This window comes from Carcharodon carcharias, chromosome 4 (assembly GCF_017639515.1).
Source record: "Carcharodon carcharias isolate sCarCar2 chromosome 4, sCarCar2.pri, whole genome shotgun sequence".
Classification (NCBI taxonomy): domain Eukaryota; kingdom Metazoa; phylum Chordata; class Chondrichthyes; order Lamniformes; family Lamnidae; genus Carcharodon; species Carcharodon carcharias.
Window position 1 is genome coordinate 48,437,751 of NC_054470.1, and position 20,937 is coordinate 48,458,687.

At 42.8% G+C, this 20,937-nt stretch overlaps 1 protein-coding gene across 1 annotated transcript in view; it reads right to left on the reverse strand.

The window, feature by feature from the left end:
• Positions 1–710: 710 nt before the first annotated feature.
• Positions 711–20,937, reverse strand: part of LOC121277310 (coiled-coil domain-containing protein 192-like) — a 149,074-nt gene continuing 128,847 nt past the window's right edge. The window contains exons 7-8 of the transcript XR_005942854.1: positions 2,725–2,948; positions 711–1,142 (exon numbers count right to left, since the gene is read on the reverse strand). The gene's annotated coding sequence lies outside the window, so the exon portion shown is untranslated. The remainder of the gene's footprint in view (positions 1,143–2,724; positions 2,949–20,937) is intronic.

Consider the following 20,937-nt stretch of genomic DNA (forward strand, 5'->3'; position numbering starts at 1 on the left):
AACTGATCTAGACTAGCTGTTTGAAAGTTGTGGTTACAAGAGCAGGTCAGAGGTTAGGAATCATGCAACAAAATAATTCACCTCCTGACTCCCCAAAGCCTGTCCACCATCTACAAGGCACAAGTCAGGAATGTGATGGAATACTCTCCACTTGCCTGGATAAGTGCAGCTCAAAACTCAAGAAGCTTGACACCATCCAGGACAAAGCAGCCTGCTTGATTGGCACCACATCCACAAACATTCACTCCCTCCACCACTGACGCACAGTAGCAGCAGTGTGTACCATCTACAAAATGCACTGCAGGAATTCACCAAGGCTCCTTTGACAGCACCTTCCAAACCCACAACTACTACCACCTAGAAGGATAAGGGCAGCAGAAAGATGGGAACACCACCAGCTGGAAGTTCCCCTCCCAGTCCCTCGCCACCTTGACTTGGAAATATATCGCTGTTCTTCCACTGTTGCTGGGTGAAAATCCTGGAACTCCCATCCTAACAGCACTATGGGTGTACCTACACCAGATGGACTGCAGCGGTTCAAGAAGGCAACTCACCACCACCTTCTCAAAGGCAACAAGGGATGGGCAATAAATGCTAGCAAAGTTCACATCCCATGAAGGAATATAAAACAAAACTTTTTCACATTATTATATAACTGATATTTAATAAATTCTCTGAGAGCCAGCCTGCTATTTTTGAAGGACAATTGCATTTTAATTTTCTAGAGAATATAGTAGGCATTCAAATTATGGGTCCAAAAGGGAAATTCAAACAACGGATTTATTTATGGGCTGCAATATGTCAGTGACTCTTTCTGAAGTGACACAGGAGTTAACTTCTGATACTGTAACTACCTTTGTTCTAATGGTTACAGTGAAGTTTTGTTCCATGTTGTAATGTTAAGCACATACTCCTGCACAGACAGCTTTTTTAAATCCAACTTATGGAATCTTATATTGACTTTCCCGGGTCTAGTTTTTTTTTAAGTAAAATAGTGGATCAGATTTTCATGTTTCTGTGTCCACATGTGTTGGATTGCCTTGGCACAGTGTGAGGGAGAAAACTTGAGGAGTCCATGTTCCTTAAAAAAACATCACCAGTAAATGTTCCTCTTCATGCTGCCTCCACGTAATAGAGTAAATCTAAGGTACAAGAACAAGAAAATCTGTTCCATTAAATCTTAATTAGAATAAGACTTTATATTATTCTTTATATGGCACCTACGTTGTATTACTAAGGCACAAATGATGCAAGTGCATCAGATTGCAAGCTGCAGAGTTTATTTATTTTTATTACTTTTTATGTAAACGGGTTGCAAGCAGCCGTACAAGATTTTGGAATAAAAACAAAGGACAATCACAATTATTCCTTTTGTACTATATATTCCATGTAAGTATCCTAATATTTGCCCACTTTAACTTTTCATTGCTTCAAGTGCATAACAGGGAACATTTTTCCGAAGTCATGAAGTAAATCAATACTCTTATTTTCCTAGGAATGTTAACTTCCTGTAATTTTCAGAAGAACTACAGAATTAGAACAAGAAGGTTTTAAACTACTTTTCAAAACACTAATATTTAAATTTGATTTGTCCTATTCAAAGGCCTGATGTTAACTCAGGCGAAATGTCAGCATGGGGCCAACACATGTAAGCAACAGATTTATTTGGCTCGCTGATGTGAGGCCCGAGCAGTCCTATTCCCTCTGGCCCACGAGGAAATTTTAATAAAAATGCACCTTTCTGGCCTTCTTTTGGACCTGCTGCTCCTTGGTGCTTTAAATGCCTGCCAGGTTTGGCACCAGGCCCTAAACACTTGATAGAAAGTAAAAATAGGGCTGAATTTTCATTCCCCACTTGGGAGTGTAGGGCCAGGGAAATTCAAAGAAAGTGCCCCAAATGGTCTGATTTATGTTCCAGAAGGGGAGGGAGGGTGGTGTGCTGGAAAGAATTTGGATGTTCGGAGACAGTCACAGCGGCTGTTGGGTGCTGAGGTGGACTGGTTAAAAGGGCTGCCTTGGTGCTCTGGGACTTTGTTCCAGCTGTAAAAAAGTAATACAACCAAAAACATTCTTCGAGTCCTCACCCCACACATTCCCCATGCCCCATGCATGACATGTCATGCAACCTCGTGCCTCCCACCCGCCTCCCTTGGCCCCTCATGCCCTCCATGCCACTTCATGCTCCCCACCCACCACCCATGGGCCTTTATAGCTCCTTTTCCAGCTTAGTGCCAACTCATGCCAGCCTATGACCCCTCACTCATCCTGATGGCCCTTTACAGCCCATTTGCCAACTTAGTGCCAACTCATGCCAAACCATGCTCCACCACCATCACCCTTTGCCCTTAAACACTCCATGCCAACTCACCCAATATCCACCAAGGGCAACCCTCAGGAGCCATGGTGAGATGAAATAAAATAAAGTTCTAACTGTATATTGCAGACTTCACTTGTTTTAAAAAACAAATCATTCATGAAAACCCATTCAATACTTTAAAATCCTTCAAGTACTTCACTCCTTAAAAAAACTAACACTACCTTCAAGTACTTAATCACTAATCAAACTCTGTTTAACACAACAATTTGCAGTCCATAATATGAAAATAATTTCTTGAGTCAAGGAAACTTTAATTTGAATTGACTGTTTCTATGTTGAGAAGGTGCACCTTGAGCTCGACAGCATTTAATTATTGTAGTAAGTGATAACTTGCTATATAAGTGTACCTGCACATGTAGATTTCTCTGTTTGTAACCACAACTGCCAATTTTGATCCATTGGAAAGTTGATGGAAAGAGAGTTGACAGGAGGCTGGCTGCCAGGTAACAGATTAATCTGAAAGCATCAATGATTCTGCTGTGCCTTTGTTCTTTGAAATAAATATGCCATTGTTTCTTGCAGATGTGAGGCTATGATCTGAAGCCATGACTCCAGTGTCAAATCTTCAAAGCTGAATAAAAAGGGTACAATACAGGACATTTTACCATAAACATAATAATACAACACACATGACATTTTGAAAATGACATTTATTTAATTGAACAGGTTTTACACAGGCTGCAGCACAAAATATATGCGGGATCATTACAAATATAACCCCTCTTGTCGATGTTGTAACACAGTTTGTGTGTTGTACCATATTTGGTGTAATACTTTGTCTCTGAAACATACACTGCAACGCCTCTAACATATATGCCAAAGCCACGAAACTGTTAACTTGAACATTGTTGCTTTTGTAATGCCAATTCAGAAAAGGCAAGAATGTGTATTAATATCTTTTAAATTTTGTTGAAACAACCCATAAAAGAAGTGCCCTAATTATTTTGATGTGTTGTAAAAAGTCAATTTATTGATGGACATAAAACTGTACAGAAACAAGGACTGGATTTTATGGCCCCCTGCTGGCATATTTGAAGGTGGTTGGGGGGCTCATAAAATACAGTGCATCGCCTTTCCATTGCCTTCCACTCACCACCTACCCTTGACATGTCTCCCATTTTACGGTGGGTGGGGGAGGTGTCAGGCAGCTCACTCACCCTTGGACATATTGAGGCCCTTAAATGGCCACTTAAGGGTTTCATTCTGCCTCTGCTGTTATTTTACCCCGGCAGGGGGAGGACCAAGCCAAGCGGGTAGCCTGACAGCTTTCACTGGTGGGCAGCCAAGGCGTGGGGGGGACCTCCTTTGTTGGTGGGGGAAGGTGGGGTCATTTGTGCCCATCAGAAGCACATCCCGCCCCACCACCACCCACCCCCCCCCCCACCCCTCTCAGTGACATACCCCCTTTAATCCTTCCCCACTGGCCTCTTAAACCCAGCCCTCCTCTCCCCTCACCTTCCTCCACTGGGGCCTGCCACCTAGGCCCTGCTGGTACTCCAGACTTACCTGTCAGTCTGAACTCCATAAACTCTTCTTCTTTGGAACTGACTGTAGTCCCAAAAGTGGCCACCACTTGAACCTGGCGCTGCTGGGTCTACTGAACTGCTGGCCAATCGATCAGCCAGCAGCTCTCTAAGGCGGGTCTTCTTCCCCAGATGGGGCAGAAGTCTCGACTTTCAACAATTAACACTGCTTCCAGGGCAGGGCAGCCGGCTTTTGGGTGGGCAGGCTCACAAGTGACTTTTCAGGCGGGTGGTGGTGGATAAGCAGTGGGCAGGGAATACAGAACCTGTAAAATCCAGCCCAAGATCTCCCACATATCATGGACAGTGCACTTTGGGGGACATGACTCCATTTAATGTTATGATCTTCTTTTGAAATATGTTTAAGCAGGCTTGCCCACCTCACATAAACCCTGCTTACCTGGCTCATTGCTAACGTAAATGGATTAATATCTGTAGGGGTAGAACTAGGTAGTCGGAAGCAGGAGGACAAAAATAAACTTGTTTAAATGACAGCCTTGTGAATAGCAGACAAAAAGGAATGCAATTGTGATCATACTATTTTCCACCAACCATACAGATTTCACCTTTTAAATGAAATTTCCACCCATGATCATTAAGTTGTGCAGGCGTATTTGGCAGCACAAACAATATTTCAGTCAAAAGGCAATAAATAAATGGGTCTGTTGAGTGGAGTATTATATTTTTGACTGTATCAGTGCCCTTGTTGACACCCAATGCACTTTGGCACACTACAACACTAAAAGAGGCAGTTTAGTTCAAGCAAGGGTGTTATTACAATGTTTTATTTTTGTTGGCACTATTCAGGTTGTTTAATGCCGGAAATGTTATTTATTAGTTGTCAAAAGTGGAATTATATCCTCTATGGGGAAGAATCCAGGTCATATGGTGCCACATATTCAAGGATTATGTTAAAAAAAAGAGCCTCTGCATACAGGAACACAGGGTTTAGAAGCTGGAGTAGGTCATTTGGCCCCTCGAGCTTGGTCCACCATTTGATAAGATCCTGGCTGATTGTGGCCTCAACTCTACTTTCCTGTTCCCTCTGCGACCCCCCCCCCCCCCCCCATAACCTTTGACTTTCTTGTCAATCAAGATTCCATCGAACTCAGCCTTAAAAATTTTCAATGATCTTGCCTGCACGGCTTTCTAGAGAAGAGAATTCCACAGACTAATGACCCTCTGAGAGAAAAAAATTCTCTTCATCGCTGTCTTAAAAGGGAGACCTATTATTCTTAAACTATGTCCCTCAGTTCAAGTCTCCTCCACAAGGGGAAACATCTTCTCTATGAAGTGTCCTCAGGATCTTATATGTTTCAAGAAGACCATCTCTTATTCTTCTAACCTTCAATGGATACAGACCCAACCTGTTCAACATTTCTTCATAAGATAAGCCCTTCATCCCAGGAATGAGTTGAGTGAACCTTTTCTGAACTGCTTCTACAGCAATTAGATAGTTTTCAAATAAGACCATCTGAATATAATGTGAGAAAATGTGAATGTGTCCACTTCAGCAGGAAGAATAGAAAAGCGGTATATTATTTAATTGGAGAGAGATTGCAGAACTCTGCAGTACAGAGGGTTCTGGGTGTCCTGGTACATCAAAAAAGTTAGTATGCAGGTACAGCAAGTGATTAGGAAAACAAACGGGATTTTATTGCTTGTTGCAAGGGGAATGGAATATAAAGGTAGGGAAGTTTTGCTGCTGTTGCACAGTGCATTGGTGAAACTACGTCTGGAGTGCTGGCTACAGTTTTGGTCTCCTTAATTAGGACAGAATATAATTCCAACAGGGCCAGTCAGGGAAAGTTCAATCAACTGATTCCTGGGATGAAGTGGTTATCTTATGAGGAAATATTAGACAGGTTGAGCCTGTAACCATTGGATGTAGCAGAATGAGAGGTGATCTTATTGGAACATATAGGATCCTGAGGGGACTTGACAGTGTGGATGCTGAGAGGATGTTTCCCCTTATGGAAGGGACTAGAACTAGGGGACACGGTTTAAAAATAAGGGGTCTTCCATTTAAGATGGAAATGAGACGAATTTTTTTCTCTCAGAGGTTGGTTAGTCTGTGGATTTCTCCTCCACAGAGAGCAATGAAGGCAGGGTCATTGAATATTTATAAGGCTAAATTAGGCAGAATCTCCATTGACAAGAGAGTCAAAGGCTATTATGTCACAACCGATGGTAAATGCTGAGCTGTTCAAATCCCAGAGGGAAACTTAAACAAATGTAAGAACCCATTTTTGCAATTTGTGTTTTTCAAGATGAATTCAGTAGTAATAAGATCACTGAGTCTCACGAGGTTTTTATAAAACTAGATTAAACATTTATTAATACATGAAAGATTGTAAGCACATACATATGCCTGCAAAATTGCTATTATAATGACTACAAAAATCCCCTAATCAATCTGACTCCTAGTTACACATGCGTTAAGGTAACAGTAAATCACAAATTTAAACAGACCCCTGGCAAAGTACACTCTGGACAGTCACATTCAAAATGAGTTTCTTTCAGCTCTGGGTCCTTGCAGACAGCACATTGAGGCTTACAGGCTGTAGGCTTTAGATCTTAGAGTCCCTCTCCTTTTTACCAACAGCCTTCTCTTGCTTTATACATATTTTCCTTTTGAGTGCAAATTTCCATTGTTTTTGAACTTTACCTCTTCTATTAATAAGACCCTTTCATAATGCCCACTTTTTAAATAAGTCTTGGGAAAAATAAACAAACACGCTGTTTTTGAGCTTCACCTGGTTAGGTGTAATATTTCACTCCCTCTCTGTGAATCTAAGCTATACTAATTTGTTTAAAGAAAAAATGCAAATTGCCCCCTTGTTTACCTAGGGAAAAATTTTCCCCTCGTTGGGGGGGGGGGGGTGGTTGTGTGGGGACGGGCACAAACCTGATCATTGCCCCATATCGGGTCCGTGCCGCCATTTTACATGGGTGGGCCAATTAAGGCCCACCCAGCATGACGTGCACCTGGAAGTGCTGTGCACTTCTTGTGTGGGCAGGGGGAGGGAGCGGATTCCCTGAGCACGCGAAAGAGCACAGAAATCTCCCTGAGGCACCCAAAGTCACTGCCTGTCATTTTATGTGTTGGCGAGCAGGCCCCGCCTCCGCTTGCCGACCCGATGATTCAGCTCCTAATTAACACTTCAAGCCTACTTCTATACATCGAAGCCTCTAGACTAGCTTAATCCAATTAAGACACACACAAACATACACACACACAGACACCATTAAACTCTATTTTAAAATAATTTCTAAAAACATTATAGATATTATTATATCTTCTTACCAAGGGGTAGACAGGGAAGTAGAGCTGAGGCCACAATCAACCATGACCTTATCAAATAGCGGAGCAGGCTCGAGGGGGCGAATGACCTCCTACTGCTCCTAAGCCCAAGTTGATATAACGATGGATGCAATGGAGAAAGCCATAACACAAGGCTGCACTGCCCCCATTATCACTAACAGAGGCATGTTTAGAGTATGCCAAGTCGTTGTCATTCAGGCTAAGCGATGTCTATCCAATTTAAGCGCAACCCATTCAAATAGGGCAACATGAAATTCGATAGCTCTTTCAAAGAGCTGACAGTCACAATGGGCCAAATGGCCTCCTTCTGTGCTGTAAGATTCTATGATTTATATACCAGAAAGCAGACAAGTCCAGCCAACTACTCCAGCAACAGATGTGGTGGCCAAGCTTGACTGTGAAATTCCTTATGTTGCTGGGATTGTACTCAATGGTGCCCACCAGTGCTGACTCCACCTTAGCTTTCGGCGTCAGCTGGAAGAAGCAAGTACCATTTTGGGGATTTCTACAGAATTTGCTGAAAACCCTGGTACCCACAGGATGGCATACATTAACTTTCTGATCCCTTGATGGTGCACTATGTGGTCCAGTCCTGACCTAGGCCCCACCAATCTTTGGGAATTTCCAGCATGTCCAGCCCCTATCTGTCATTTGCTATTGGAAGTGGCACACTGAAGCTCTGCCACTCATAAGGCATTGAGGAATCTATGCAAATAACTAAACCCTACTGTTTTCCCTCAGATTCCACAAACTTCCTGCTGGAGTTATGCTGGGAAACCAGTGCAGCACCCAATGAATTTCAGGACCCTTTGTCTCCCACACCTAATTTGAGTGGTTAGAGCTGATGCTAAATGAAACTTGGACCCAAAACATGGAAAATCCAGGGTTAAACGTCAATGCCCTGACTTGCATGCCGTAATTATAATGAAATATAATCCGTGCAAAAGCATAATATACTGAAATGACTGTCTGGCTGGAAAATTGAGTGATATATATTCAGAATGTGAACCAGCAAGATCTTGGAGACAACATTTTCTGCTCTTCACTCAGACATTATCATAGGAGAAAGTGTCTCTTACATCCAAATTGCTCCCCTTGTATTTATCAATCAAACACACGTTTTACTCATGATAGTGAAAAAAATAATGTTGCTGTGATGTAACTTGATGTGAGGACGTTTTGCCCCCACCCCAGTAGTTAATAAAAGAAACAAGCCAACGTCTTAAAACAATTGCAACTGCAGCAAATTATTGTTGCACAAAACTCCTTGTTTATCTGTTTAATATTCATGCTAATTATGTAATAATTGAATAATAACAATGTGTTCATGAAAAGATTTTGACAAATTTTGTTTGTTTGCAAACATGACAGGGTGGCATCAGAAGCGTAATTCTCCTTGACAATCCTGCGCAAAATTAAATGGGGGTTTGACGAAGAATTTTGGAAAATTTGAGTACTAAGCCCTATTGCCATCTCACCACCTGACCAGCATTTCCCTTTCAATTGTTTCCACTGCTACTGCTGCTTGGAAATGGCATCAGCTTTGTTGGTGGTGGTGTGGAATGTTGGTGGGGGCGGAGCTTGTTTTCCACTGCACTTACCTCTGCTTTCGGAGCTGCAATCATGGCAAGGGGGAGGCAGTGGTGTAGTGGTATTGTCACTAGACTAGTAATCTAGAGACCCACCATGGCAGATGGTGGAATTTGAATTCGATAAAAATCTGGAATTAAAAGTCGAATGATGACCATGAAACCATTGTCAGTAGAAGTAGAAAGCCATCAGGTTCACTAATGACTTTAGGGAAGGAAATCTGCTGTTCTCACCTGGTCTGGCCTACATGTAGTTCCAGACCCACAGCAATGTGGTTGACTTTTAAACACCCTCTGAAATGGTCCAGCAAGCCACTCAGTTTATCAAACTGCTATGGAATTTTATAAGGAATGAAACTGGACGGACCACTTGGCATCAACTTAGGCACCATGAATTATAATGGCAAACTCAGCCCTGTTGACCCTACAAAGTACTCCTTACTAACATCTGAGGGCTTGTGCGAAAATTGGCAGAGCTGTCTCACAGACTAGTCAAATAACAGCCTGAAATCGGCATACTCATGGAATCATACCTTACAGATAATGTCCCAGACACCACCATCACCACTATCCCACTGATCCAGCAGAGGTGGCAGCACGTGGTATACAGTCAGGAGGGAATTGCCCTGGGAATCCTTAACATCAACTCTGGACTCCATGAAGTCTCATGGCATCAGGTCAAACATGGGCAAGGAAACTTCCTGCTGATTACCACCCCTCTCAGCTGATGAATCAGTACTCCTCCATGTTGAACACCACCTGGAGGAAGCACTGAGAGTGGCAAAGGTGCTGAATGTACTCTGGGTGGGGGACTTCAATGTCAATCACCAAGAGTGGCTCTGTAGCATCACTACTGACCGAGCTGGCCAAGTCCTAAAGGACATAGCTTCTAGACTGGGCCTGCAGCAGGTGGTGAGGGAACCAGCATGGGGGAAAAGCATATTGATCTCATATTCACCAATCTGCGTGCTGCAGATGCATCCGTCCATGATAGCATCGGTAGGAGTGACCACCACACAGTCCTTCTGGAGACCAAGGCCTGTCTTCACATTGAGGAGACCCTCCATTGTGTTGTGTGGCATTACCACCTAGAAACTGACCTAGAAACTCAAGACTGGGCATCCATGAGGTGCTGTGGGCCATCAGCAGCAGCAGAATTGCACTCACCCATAGTCTGTAACCTCATCGTCCAGCATATCCTCCACTCTATCATTACCATCAAGCCAAGGGATCAGCTGTGGTTCAATGAACAGTGCAGGAGGGCATACCTGGACCATACAGCACCAGGCATTCCTAAAAATGAGGTGTTAAGATGGTCAAGCTACAACTGAGGACTACTTGCGTACCAAACAGCATAAACAGCATGTAATATACAGAGCTAAGCGATCACACAACTAAAGGATCAGTTCTAAGCTCTGCAGTCCTGCCTCATCCAGTCGTGAATGGCGATGGACAATTAAACAACTCACTTGAGGAAGAAGCTCCACAAATATCCCCATCCTCAATGATGAGGGAGCCCAATACATCAGCGCAAAAGATAAGGCTGAAGCATTTGCTACAATCTTCAGCCAGATGTGCCGAGTGGATGATTCATCTCAGCCTCCTCCTGAGGTCCCCAGCATAACAGATGCCTGTCTTCAGTCAATTTGATTCACTCCACGTGATATCAAGAAATTGCTGAAGGCACTGGATACTGCAAAGGCTATGGACCCTGACAATATTCCGGCAATAGTGCTGAAGACTTGTGATCCAGAGCTTGCCACACCCCTAGCTTGGCTGTTCCAGTACAACTACAACGCTGGCATCTACCCGGCAATATGGAAAATTGCTGAGGTAAGTCCTGTGCACAAAAAGCAGGACAAATCCAACCTGGCCAATTACCGCCTCATCATCCACTTTTGATCATCAGTAAATTGATGGAAAGTGTCATTTTGGGTTCTGCCAGGGCCACTCAGCTCCTGACCTCATTACAGCCTTGGTTCAAACATGGACAAAAAAGCTGCACTCCAGAGGTGAGGTGAGAGTGATTGTCCTTGACATCAAACCAGCATTTGACCGAGTGTGGCATCGAGGAGCCCTAGCAAACTTGGAGGCAAAGGGAATCAGGATGAAAACTCACCACTAGCAAAAAGGAAGATGGTTGTGGGTATTGGAGATCAATCATCTCAGTTCCAGGACATTACTGCAGGTGTTCCTCAGGTTACGGTCCTCAGTCCAACTATCTTCAGCTGCTTCATCAATGACTTTCCTTCCATCACACGGTCAGAAGTGGGGATGTTCGCTGATAATTGCACAATGTTCAGCACTATTCGCAATTCCTTAGATATTGAAGCAGTCCATGTCCAATTCCAGCAAGAACTAGTCAATATCCAGGCTTGGGCTGACAAGTGGCAAGTAACATTTGTGCCGCACAAGTGCCAGGCAATCACCATCTCCAATAAGAGAGAATCTAACCATCACGCCTTGACATTCAATGGCATTACCATCGCTGAATCCCTCACTATCAGCATCCTGGGGGTTACCATGACCAGAAACTGAACTGGACTAGCCATATAAATACTGCGGCTACAAGAGCAAGTCAGAGGCTAGGAATTCTGTGGCATGTAACTCTCCTCGTGACTCGCCAAAGCCTGTCCACCATCTACAAGGCCCCATTCAGGAGTGTGATAGAATACCCTCCATTTGCCTGGATGAGTGCAGCTCCAACAACACTCAAGAAGCTTAACGCCATCCAAGACAAAGCAGCCCACTTGATTGGCACCACATCCACAATCATTCACTCCCTTCACCACCCTCGCACAGTGGCAACAGTGTGTACCATCCACAAGATGCACTGCAGGAACTCACCAAGCCTCCTTAGACAGCACCTTCCAGACCCACGACCACTATCATCTGGAAGGACAAGGGCAGCAGACACATGGGAACACCACCACTTGGAAGTTTCTCTCCAAGCCACACATTATCCTGACTTGGAAATACATCACAGTTCCTTCACTGTCGTTGGGTCAACATCCTGTAACTCCTTCCCTAACAGCACTGTGGGTGTACCTACACCACATGGGCTGCAGTGGTTCGAGAAGCAGCTCACCACCACCCTCTCAAGGGCAGTTAGGGTTAGGCAACATGTGCTGGCCTAGCCAGTGACGCCCACATCCCATAAACAAATTAAAAAAAAGCTTGCCAGTAAGACCTGAAAAGTAGTTGTAAACACACAAATGGAGCAGTATTGACTGGGACTGGTAGGATCTCTCTTAATGGTAGGAATCCTGTCAAGAGAATACCATGTATCTCAAATGTACCCACCAGAAAATGGATTGGGGCTGGACAGGCACAGAAAGTGGATGGATGTACTGGACTGCTTTAATTAGGCCCCAAAGAGGAGAATCTTGACCATTTCATCTTAAAGAAGTTCTTTCAACTGTTTCCCACCTCCTCAAAATCAGAGGGTCTTTTCATTACCTTTTTTTAAATTAAAGCAATGAATGCCCCTTTAAGCATAAAAACATTAGTCTTCATTTTGCCTTGTTAAAGTCCTTATTTGTAGACCAGTCATATTTAAAATTGCTGATAACCTTTTGTTTGGTCCTGGCTAAAGAAAATATATAAAAATACTGGAGGATTTAAACTCTACACCTTCCCCCACCCCCCCCAACCCACCCACCCATGCATGAGGGGCTAGGAGAGGGTCAGAAGGGGGTAAATCAACATATATTTAAATTTAACGCTGAGCTCCCCAAACCCCACAGCTAAATGGAGGTGGGAGTAGTCAGTTCCATCAAGTAAGTGCTTTTAATATTGCTGCTTGTGAACCAGGAAAAATAGAAGCCTTTCCCTGAGTCCCTCAAGCAAATTTTCTACCATAACTAGCTGATCCCCTAACCCCTAAAACTCATGATCCCCTGTTTACAGGTTCAACTTCCACCCCCATCAACTCATGATCTTTCCAGATTACAACCAGTCAGTCTGGTTGGCTGCTAGGTGGGGAAACAGAATAAAAGATAATGAGGTTCTGCCATTAAATTTGTAAGTGTCTCCACATCCCTGGTGTTTCTGGGTGTTCCCTCTGCTCCTGTGCAAACACCCAACACTGCTCCTTCCTCCCCTTTCCCCAAGTATCAGGGCCACAGTATCAAAACAGTAACTCATACACTGTGACACTTTCCTCCCCATGCAGATGTCTTATGCCCCTTCTCCAGACCTTAGGAAATGTATGATAGCAGTGACACCTCCATGCTGTGTAAATGTAAACAGTTAATCAGTGCTAAACAAGGATCATGTACTTATAATGAATTACTGGGCGTTTAACCTCAAATAGCACAATAGAAAGTTTGGCAAGAAGTTTAAGGTAAAAATTCAGTCAAGAAGATTAGTCACAAGCTATGAGACTAAAGCTTGAGAGGTTTATCAAGCTCAGCAAAACTGCAGGATTGAATTATTGTCTTAAACTCTCTCTTACTGTTTGTTACATTTTATAATATATAAAGTTTGCAAAATACTTTATAATGTAGCATGCCAGGTGTGCTGAATGCAGTTGAGGCAGGATCTCAGCTTTTATATCACATTCATATTACTTCTTTTGTTTTGGCAGCAGATTAGCAGGACATCTATGAAACAATGAGACATATATTCATAATTATGCATTGAAAGGTACAAGTTGATGGTAACTGAATAACAGCCATGTTCAATTGGTACCAAACACCAATATGCAACATTCATTCCACAACCTTTTATCTTTTCATTGAATCTAAGTTAAACCTTCCGATATGCAGTAACTTCCACTTTTCTCCCTTGGTAGCTCTCACATCTCTAAGGTTCAAGGATTTTGTCGACCTTGCATTGCTCACCTAAAAATTGGGCATCTCACTATTGATAATTAGGGAGGAGGGTCCCTTGGCCGTTCCACTGACATTCAAGGCCTGGTTGTTGCAATTTTCAGATGGGCCTGTAAATGGATGAGCAGCATATGTCTGTATCATGCAGCAGGCTGCTGAAATAGGCACCACGCACACTCAGCTCATTTGTACCAGTTGAGATCACTGATGGCCACAATAGAGAAGACCCAGAAATTTTAAGGGGGAATTCGTGTGGGGCCAGGATGTGTATCCTACTCCTTCTGACTCTGCAAAAATCCTTCAGCTTACTGCTAGCCCATGTTCAATCCCCTCCAGGAACCATCTCCTCCCCAAAGCATTTTCCTGCTGGCCAGCTCAGAATAGAAGCCAAAACAATGCCATGCCTTCCCACAGCCAGCAAGGTACAATGTTGTGCCCAGAATGGATGCTAAGTCACACCGCTGAACTTTGAGGTAGGCCCCACTCTTGCTGGTTGGGAACATATGGGCTGGCTCATACATGACTTTTGTTTCACACAGAAGTTTCAGTCAAAAAAGAGCCAGTGACTGGTGGAGAAGACCAGGACCATTTGTACCCAGCGATGTTGATTTCCCTTCATTATTGAAGGTGCCCTCTTCTTGCGTGCAGAGAGTCATCTGTTGTGCATTCTAACGCAGCTATGGAGGCTGATTGTGGGCCTGCATGGCTTTCAACAGTACCGGCAAGGATGAATTGTCTGATTTTGCTGGGGCTGCCCAGTCTTTCTAGTTTGCCTTTTGACCTTGCTGCATGTATTCTTTGCTGGTCGAAAGAAACACCATTCCTTGAGATTGCTCCCCAAGTGGTTCTTTCTTGTCCATTTTTCTCCCAGTCTGTGGTGCACATGCCACATTTTCTGAGGTTCGCCTTCAAGGAGTTCAGAAACTCGGCCTACCTTGCAAGTGGTGTCTAAGTTGTGAATACATGATCACCTTAGGGATTTCACCATTAGTCATATGTACTATATGTCCACGCCATCTGACCTAGGCTCTGATGATGAGTGGTTTAATTCCTGACTCTTGTCAAATTTACAGTCAGAGCTGGCAAGAAGGCACTGGTGTTTAGCCCCCTAATTTTATCCACTCAAGGTGGAAGGATGCCCATTATTGATATACTTGTTCATAAATTATGAAATAAATTTGTTTGATAGTTTAGACTTAAAATGAGGTCTGGAATTATGCTTTACTACTTTTGAAGAGGATATTGGGATCTATTGGAGGTGGAGATATAAACAACTGCCAGGCACACAATAGCAAAATAGAGAGGATGCTAGAAATCTGAAATGAAAACAGAAATGCTATAAAAAGTCATCAGGTCAGGCAACATTTATAGAGAAAGAAACAGTCTGTTGTTACTGGGTAGAGTTTGTTATTCATTTCCTGCACAGATTACTGAAAGATTATCTAGCTCTCAAAGCACTGAGAGTGATACAGGGCTGGTGAATTCAGAGTAAGTATCATGGGGAAAGCAACAAGGCTAGTACACTCAGAGTTAGTATTAATATCGACAAAATAACTTGTAATGAAACAACACATTTTAACAAACATGTAAAATCCCACATTAGGGTGATACAGAATACATTAAATTTATTAAGGACTTGCATATGTCACTCTTGATTCCTTGTTTTATGAGTTTACCCGTTCCTAGATTATCTTTTATGTAATATCTAGGGCCTAGATTCATGGTGTTAGCACTATTATTGTCACTCTCTATTTTAAAATATGGGTTTAGTATCCAGCATAATCTGTTCAATAACATAATATTAGTTTGCTTTTCACTATTTTCATAAAGCAATTTTCAGTATTGCTCTAACTGGACAAACTAAGTGGATTGCTCTATGAAAGAGCTGCCACAGGCTTAATAGGTCAAATAGCTTACTTTTGTGCTATTCAGTTCTAGGATTCTACTTAAGTAATTGCTGCCTTTTTGAAGACAGTTCCAGTTCAGGCCTATTATCTCCGCCAGCAGCAAGCGTGATGGGCAAGGATCTTTGTACATCTGCCTAACCTGATGCTAATCTCAGAGAATTGTCTGCGGTCATACATATATTTATGTTTATATATTTAAAACAAGTCTCCAGGAGTTTTGCCTGCATTTCAGAGCTCATCACTTTGGGGATGGGAAATGGATGAGCTGCAAGACTCCCATAGCGTTTTAAAAGTTCATTTACAGGGTGTTGCTGATGCTGGCTAGGCCAGCATTTATTGCCCATCTCTAATTGCCCTTGAGAAGGTGGTTGACAATAGCTGCAGCAGCTTAAGGGGCCAGGCTGCATTCTTAAAGTTTTCCATTGATTTCTCTCCTGGAAAAAGAAATATTACTACTCAGCAATGTTAGATGGGACATGCCTCTAGTCATTCAAGTTCTTGATGTGACCTTCAAACAGTTCCTCTCATTTCCAGTCAATTAGATAAGAATGTGACTGTTAAATGTTGGCATTGAGCCATGTCATATTTCTGAAAATTTTGAAGAGTTTTGCACTGAAAAGGATCTAGCTATGAATTAGTTTTAAACGTGCTTTTAAATTATAGTTTGCTTTAAAGCAGTTCAATCTACAGGACAACAAGGCTGAATGATTTCCCTGACATGACATGATTGGACTGTTCTGTGCCAAAGTCACTCTTCTCCCTGTACTGTGCACAGGATGATGTCATTTGACACTGAATATAATGTCACATGTTTGCCCAAAATCAAGCTGAGTTTGTCAGCTGTGTGGCTGATGCTAACAGAGACACCATCACCTCTGCTTAAATTGAGACGTCTGCTGTAAGTGTTATTTTGTAGCAGTTATCTTGTCAGCTTTCTCATCAACATGCTTGGGAATAAATATCTTGCTCTCCTTTTGCTCAGGAAATGGAACAAAGAAAAGAGGAGAAGATGAACAAGGCTTGTGCATGGCCAAATATTCATTTTATAATTACATATGAAACTCCGCGCCATTGTCTTTTCGTCTTCTCATTGCATTTTGAATTTTGCAGAACAACCTCTAAGAACACTGTGCACAAGGGAACTCTTCCAAGTAAAGCTCCCAGTTTTAGTTTTGTGTTGTGGTCCCTCTGCAGATCATAACCTTTTTAAAATATTTGAGCAATAAAATAAATTTCTAGTCATTAAGCAAGATGCATTTGGAAGGCCTAGGTTCAGTCTTGATTAGTGATGATGGTTAATGTATGTTAGAAAGGATAGCAGTAAGGGTGCCCTAGTTAGTCTTAGTGCTCCTGGTCTGGTGGAAAAATCAGCAAGAGTTCTTTCCCTTGCTCATTGCCCACTGACGGCTGCTGATTGTGTATGCCTATGTGCTTGTATTTGTATATCTATTAATGCACATGCATATTATGTTAAGACAGGGTTGGCTTGAATGTAATAATGCCTGTTGACATATGAAGTGGATAGGGTATTGGTGGAAAAGGGGAAAAACTTATTTTGGCCTACCCTTGCCAGTTAGGACCAATGCTGGCTGTTCCTTCATTACTGTCTATTTTCAGGTGACTTTTGGAGGCTTTAGTGCTGCAATGACTTGATGGAGCAGACAGGTTTCAACAAGAACAGATAAACTTTATTAGAGAGAGCATTTCAGGTGCTACATGCTTGATCAGGACTCTCGTCAGGAAGAACCACCCGCCAGATTACCTGCGCTTAGGGCTCATTGGTCGGAGCTTCCCAGAATGTCACTGAACCTCGATAGACAGCAAGAGAGTCTATTCCCAGTTATTACAAGGGCCTTGTGGACCTTCTAAGTCTTCTTTAGGTATCTTTTTGTGGGATCAAGAATACTGATTCCTAATTTTTGTCCACTTAATAATATCACTGTGAAATATAACCTAGCCATATAGGTTTGAAGATAAAAATAAAAGAATGCAGTAGCAAAATGAGTATACAATGATTGAGGTTTCTCTGCATTTGTATGTTTCATGTCATGATATTATGCCTTTCTTTATTAAAACTAACTTAAAGTATCATTTTTAAAATGAATAAATGAAGCAGTTGAATTTCTGTAGCAGTCTGCTGATTATTTGCCGCAACTTTTGCGGAAGATTCCCAGAATGTTGTTTCTCCAGGCTTTCTGCTGAAGTTATGGCGGGTGATCAGGAGGAAATTCAACCTGAGATTCACTCATATATCGGTAACACTAATCTTCGGCCAACTAAGTCTAGTCATAGTCCAGGGTCTAGTCATGTCTCATGTGAGATAAGAGCAATACTAGAAGAAGTGGAAACTAAGCATGTAAAGATATCTTAGCCAGCAATGTAATATTATACCCTCACAAGTAAAGCTGACTCATTTCTGATTATGTTGTGAGTGGCTTATGCTCTGGTTAATATTTATCATATGTTATTGCTAACAAAAACATATTCTGATTATCCCATTTTAAAATTACTTATCAAATAATTAAAATTTATGTATTTAATTTTAATGAGAAATATTATAAGCTCTTGCCTTTTTGTTACACCTTTCATCTTCGTCCTAAAAATCCTCCTGATAAAGCCTTCAGACTAAACCCAATATTAAAATCCATTGCTGCAAAGTTGATTTAAATTTAATCTATCAAATTATGAAAAACTGAAATAAAGGGAAAGGGACATTTTGGTAAAACTGGTGCAGCTTGTGAGAACCATTGGGAACAGCAAAGGGTCAATAGGCTAACGCACCTGTCCCATTCAGTTGAGGGAGCTATTTGCCTGCATGTCTACATGGCAACTGTTCAACATATGGTGCTGCATGGAACAGTGGGGGTTTTATCAGCAAGCTATAATCAAACAAGTTTCAATTTTGTAGAATGTTATAACGAAATAAACTAGCTACACAATTTTAACTAGCTCAATGGCAACTGATCTTTATTTTAGCTATTATGTACATTGTGGACAGGAAGTCTGATTTAACAGTGTTCTACTAGTCGCATGGAGAGTTGCTGTGGGCTTGCAAAGCCCAAAAATTGGCTTCACAATCTCACTTACCCACTCTACAGCAGGCAAAATGACGACTGACAAGTCTCGCTTACTTAGTTGCTTCTTATAACTGGGTTTTTTATTGCGTAAACTTAGGAAGTTGCTTGACTTAGTGTTTTTGTCTCATTCGCTGTGTATTTCTAGCATTTTCTGTTTTTTTTTTCAGATTTCCAATATTAACACCTTTTTTTGTTAAAGGCAGCACAGGTAGAGAGGGCGTCCTAAGGACCTAGAGATTTTAAATACTGCTTTTTTGGAATTTCTGAAACTCTTCCACCAAAATTATGGTGGAAAAGTGGGAGAAACCCCTCACAGAAATTCAGTCCCAAAAAGCCTAACCCACATTACCGAACCAGTGCTTCCTGGGTTGCATCATCACTTAAAGACAGCAGTAGACACTCTCATCCCTGAGTCAGACAATTGTGAGTTCAAGCTCTGCCCTATGACTAGGACACATAACCTTGGTTGACACTTCAGTGTAGTGGTGAGGGATATGCTGTCATGTTGGAGGTTTGATCCTTTGGATGAGGTATTAGGCTCATCTGGCCTCACATATAAAATACTTGCATGCTGTTATGTGTAGAAGAGGAGGGAAGATCTCCCAGCAGGCTGGCAATATCCCTCAGACAACATCAACGAAATAGCACATTTTCTCATTGCTTTTATGGGACCTTGCTGTGCGTAAATTGGCTGCCATCTTTCTCTACATTGCATTTCATCTGCATCTATATTAATTGGTTATGAAGTATTTTGAAATGTTTTGAGATTCTGAAAGATGCTATACAAACACGCAATGTCTTTTTTTTCTCTTCTGTAATTTACCACTTTGATGATTCTTGCACTCAGTAACTTTAGAAACATAGGCCAGGATTTTCAGCTTGGCGTGCGGGAGCGTGGTCAACATGCCTGAGTGTGAAACAGTGCGCAATGACATCAGGCAAGTGTCACAACATCACCACGCACTCGCATGATATTTCAGTCAGCGGGCACATGCGAGTTGACAGTGCGCCTGTCGACCATTAAGAGGCCTATTAAGTCCCTTGAAGCAGCCAATGAAGCAGAATTTTTTGCTGCCCGTCCAGCATTATGGTTGGAGGGCGGACGCATAGGCAAGACGGCTTTTGCATCTTTAGCGAAACCTCATCCACAGATGGGATGAGGTTTCCAAAAATGAATTTTAAAAAAATAATTTTTTTTGAACTCAGTTTTAACATGTCCCCTTCATGTGACTGAGTCACATGTAGGGACATGTTTATATTAATTGTCGATACTTCTTTTCTCATGTTAAAAATCTTCAGCTCTGTGCCTTTAGGGAGCTTTCAATGAGCGCACCCCCGCGGATGCGCAAACTTCAGCGCTCGCACTCCTCCAACCCCCACCACGGCAGCGCTGAGGCTCTCAGCACATATTTCACTTTGGCTGCCCGTGTTAATTGGCCAGCCAGTGTGAAATCGTGGTCAGGGCCCAATCGCGGGCGGCGGACCGTTTCATGGCCGCTCCTAGGCCTGCCCACCGTTGCCGCCTGACGAGGAGATAATCCTGCCCATAGAGGCATAGAAAATAGGAGCAGGAGTGGGTCATTCAGCCCTTCGAGCCTGCTCCACCATTCATTATGATCATGGCTGATCCTTTATCTCAACGCCATACTCTTGTGCTCTCCCAATACCCCTTGATGCCTTTAGAGTCTAGAAATCCATCTCTTTCCTTCTTAAATATATTCAGTGACTTGGCCTCCACAGCCTTCTGTGGTACAGAATTCCATAAGTTCACGACCCTCTGAGTGAAGAAGTTTCTCCTCATCTCAGTCCTAAATGGTCTACCCTGAAAAGGAGAGTGCAAGAGGATGACCCTGCAACAGACAGTCAGCAGCACCTAGCGGAAAGTGTGACAGCAGGACCCTGGAACAGGCAGTGAGCAGCACCTAGAGGAGAGTGCGAGAGGAGGACCTGTTTCTACCTGTCAGAGTTGAAGTGTGACATCAAAGGAAAACAGGTAGGTGATTGGTGGGTATCTCTTCTGTGTCTCCTTTTATTGGCCAAGTGGTTTAAATCAGGAGACATTAGGCAGAACTTTGCCCTTGATGGGTGGGTGGGCCCCACCGGCTTGGCGGCAGGTGGGCAGCCAATCGCTGCCACTGAAATGGGCCCCGCCGCCATTTTAAGTGGGCGGGCCAATTAGGGCCCGCCCAGTGGGCTGCCTGACGGGAAGCACTATACGCTTCCTGTGCGGGCGGGGGGGGGATTCCCCAACTGTCAGAGTGTGGTCTTTTGCACATGTATGTGAAAGAGAGCACATCTCCCTGAGGC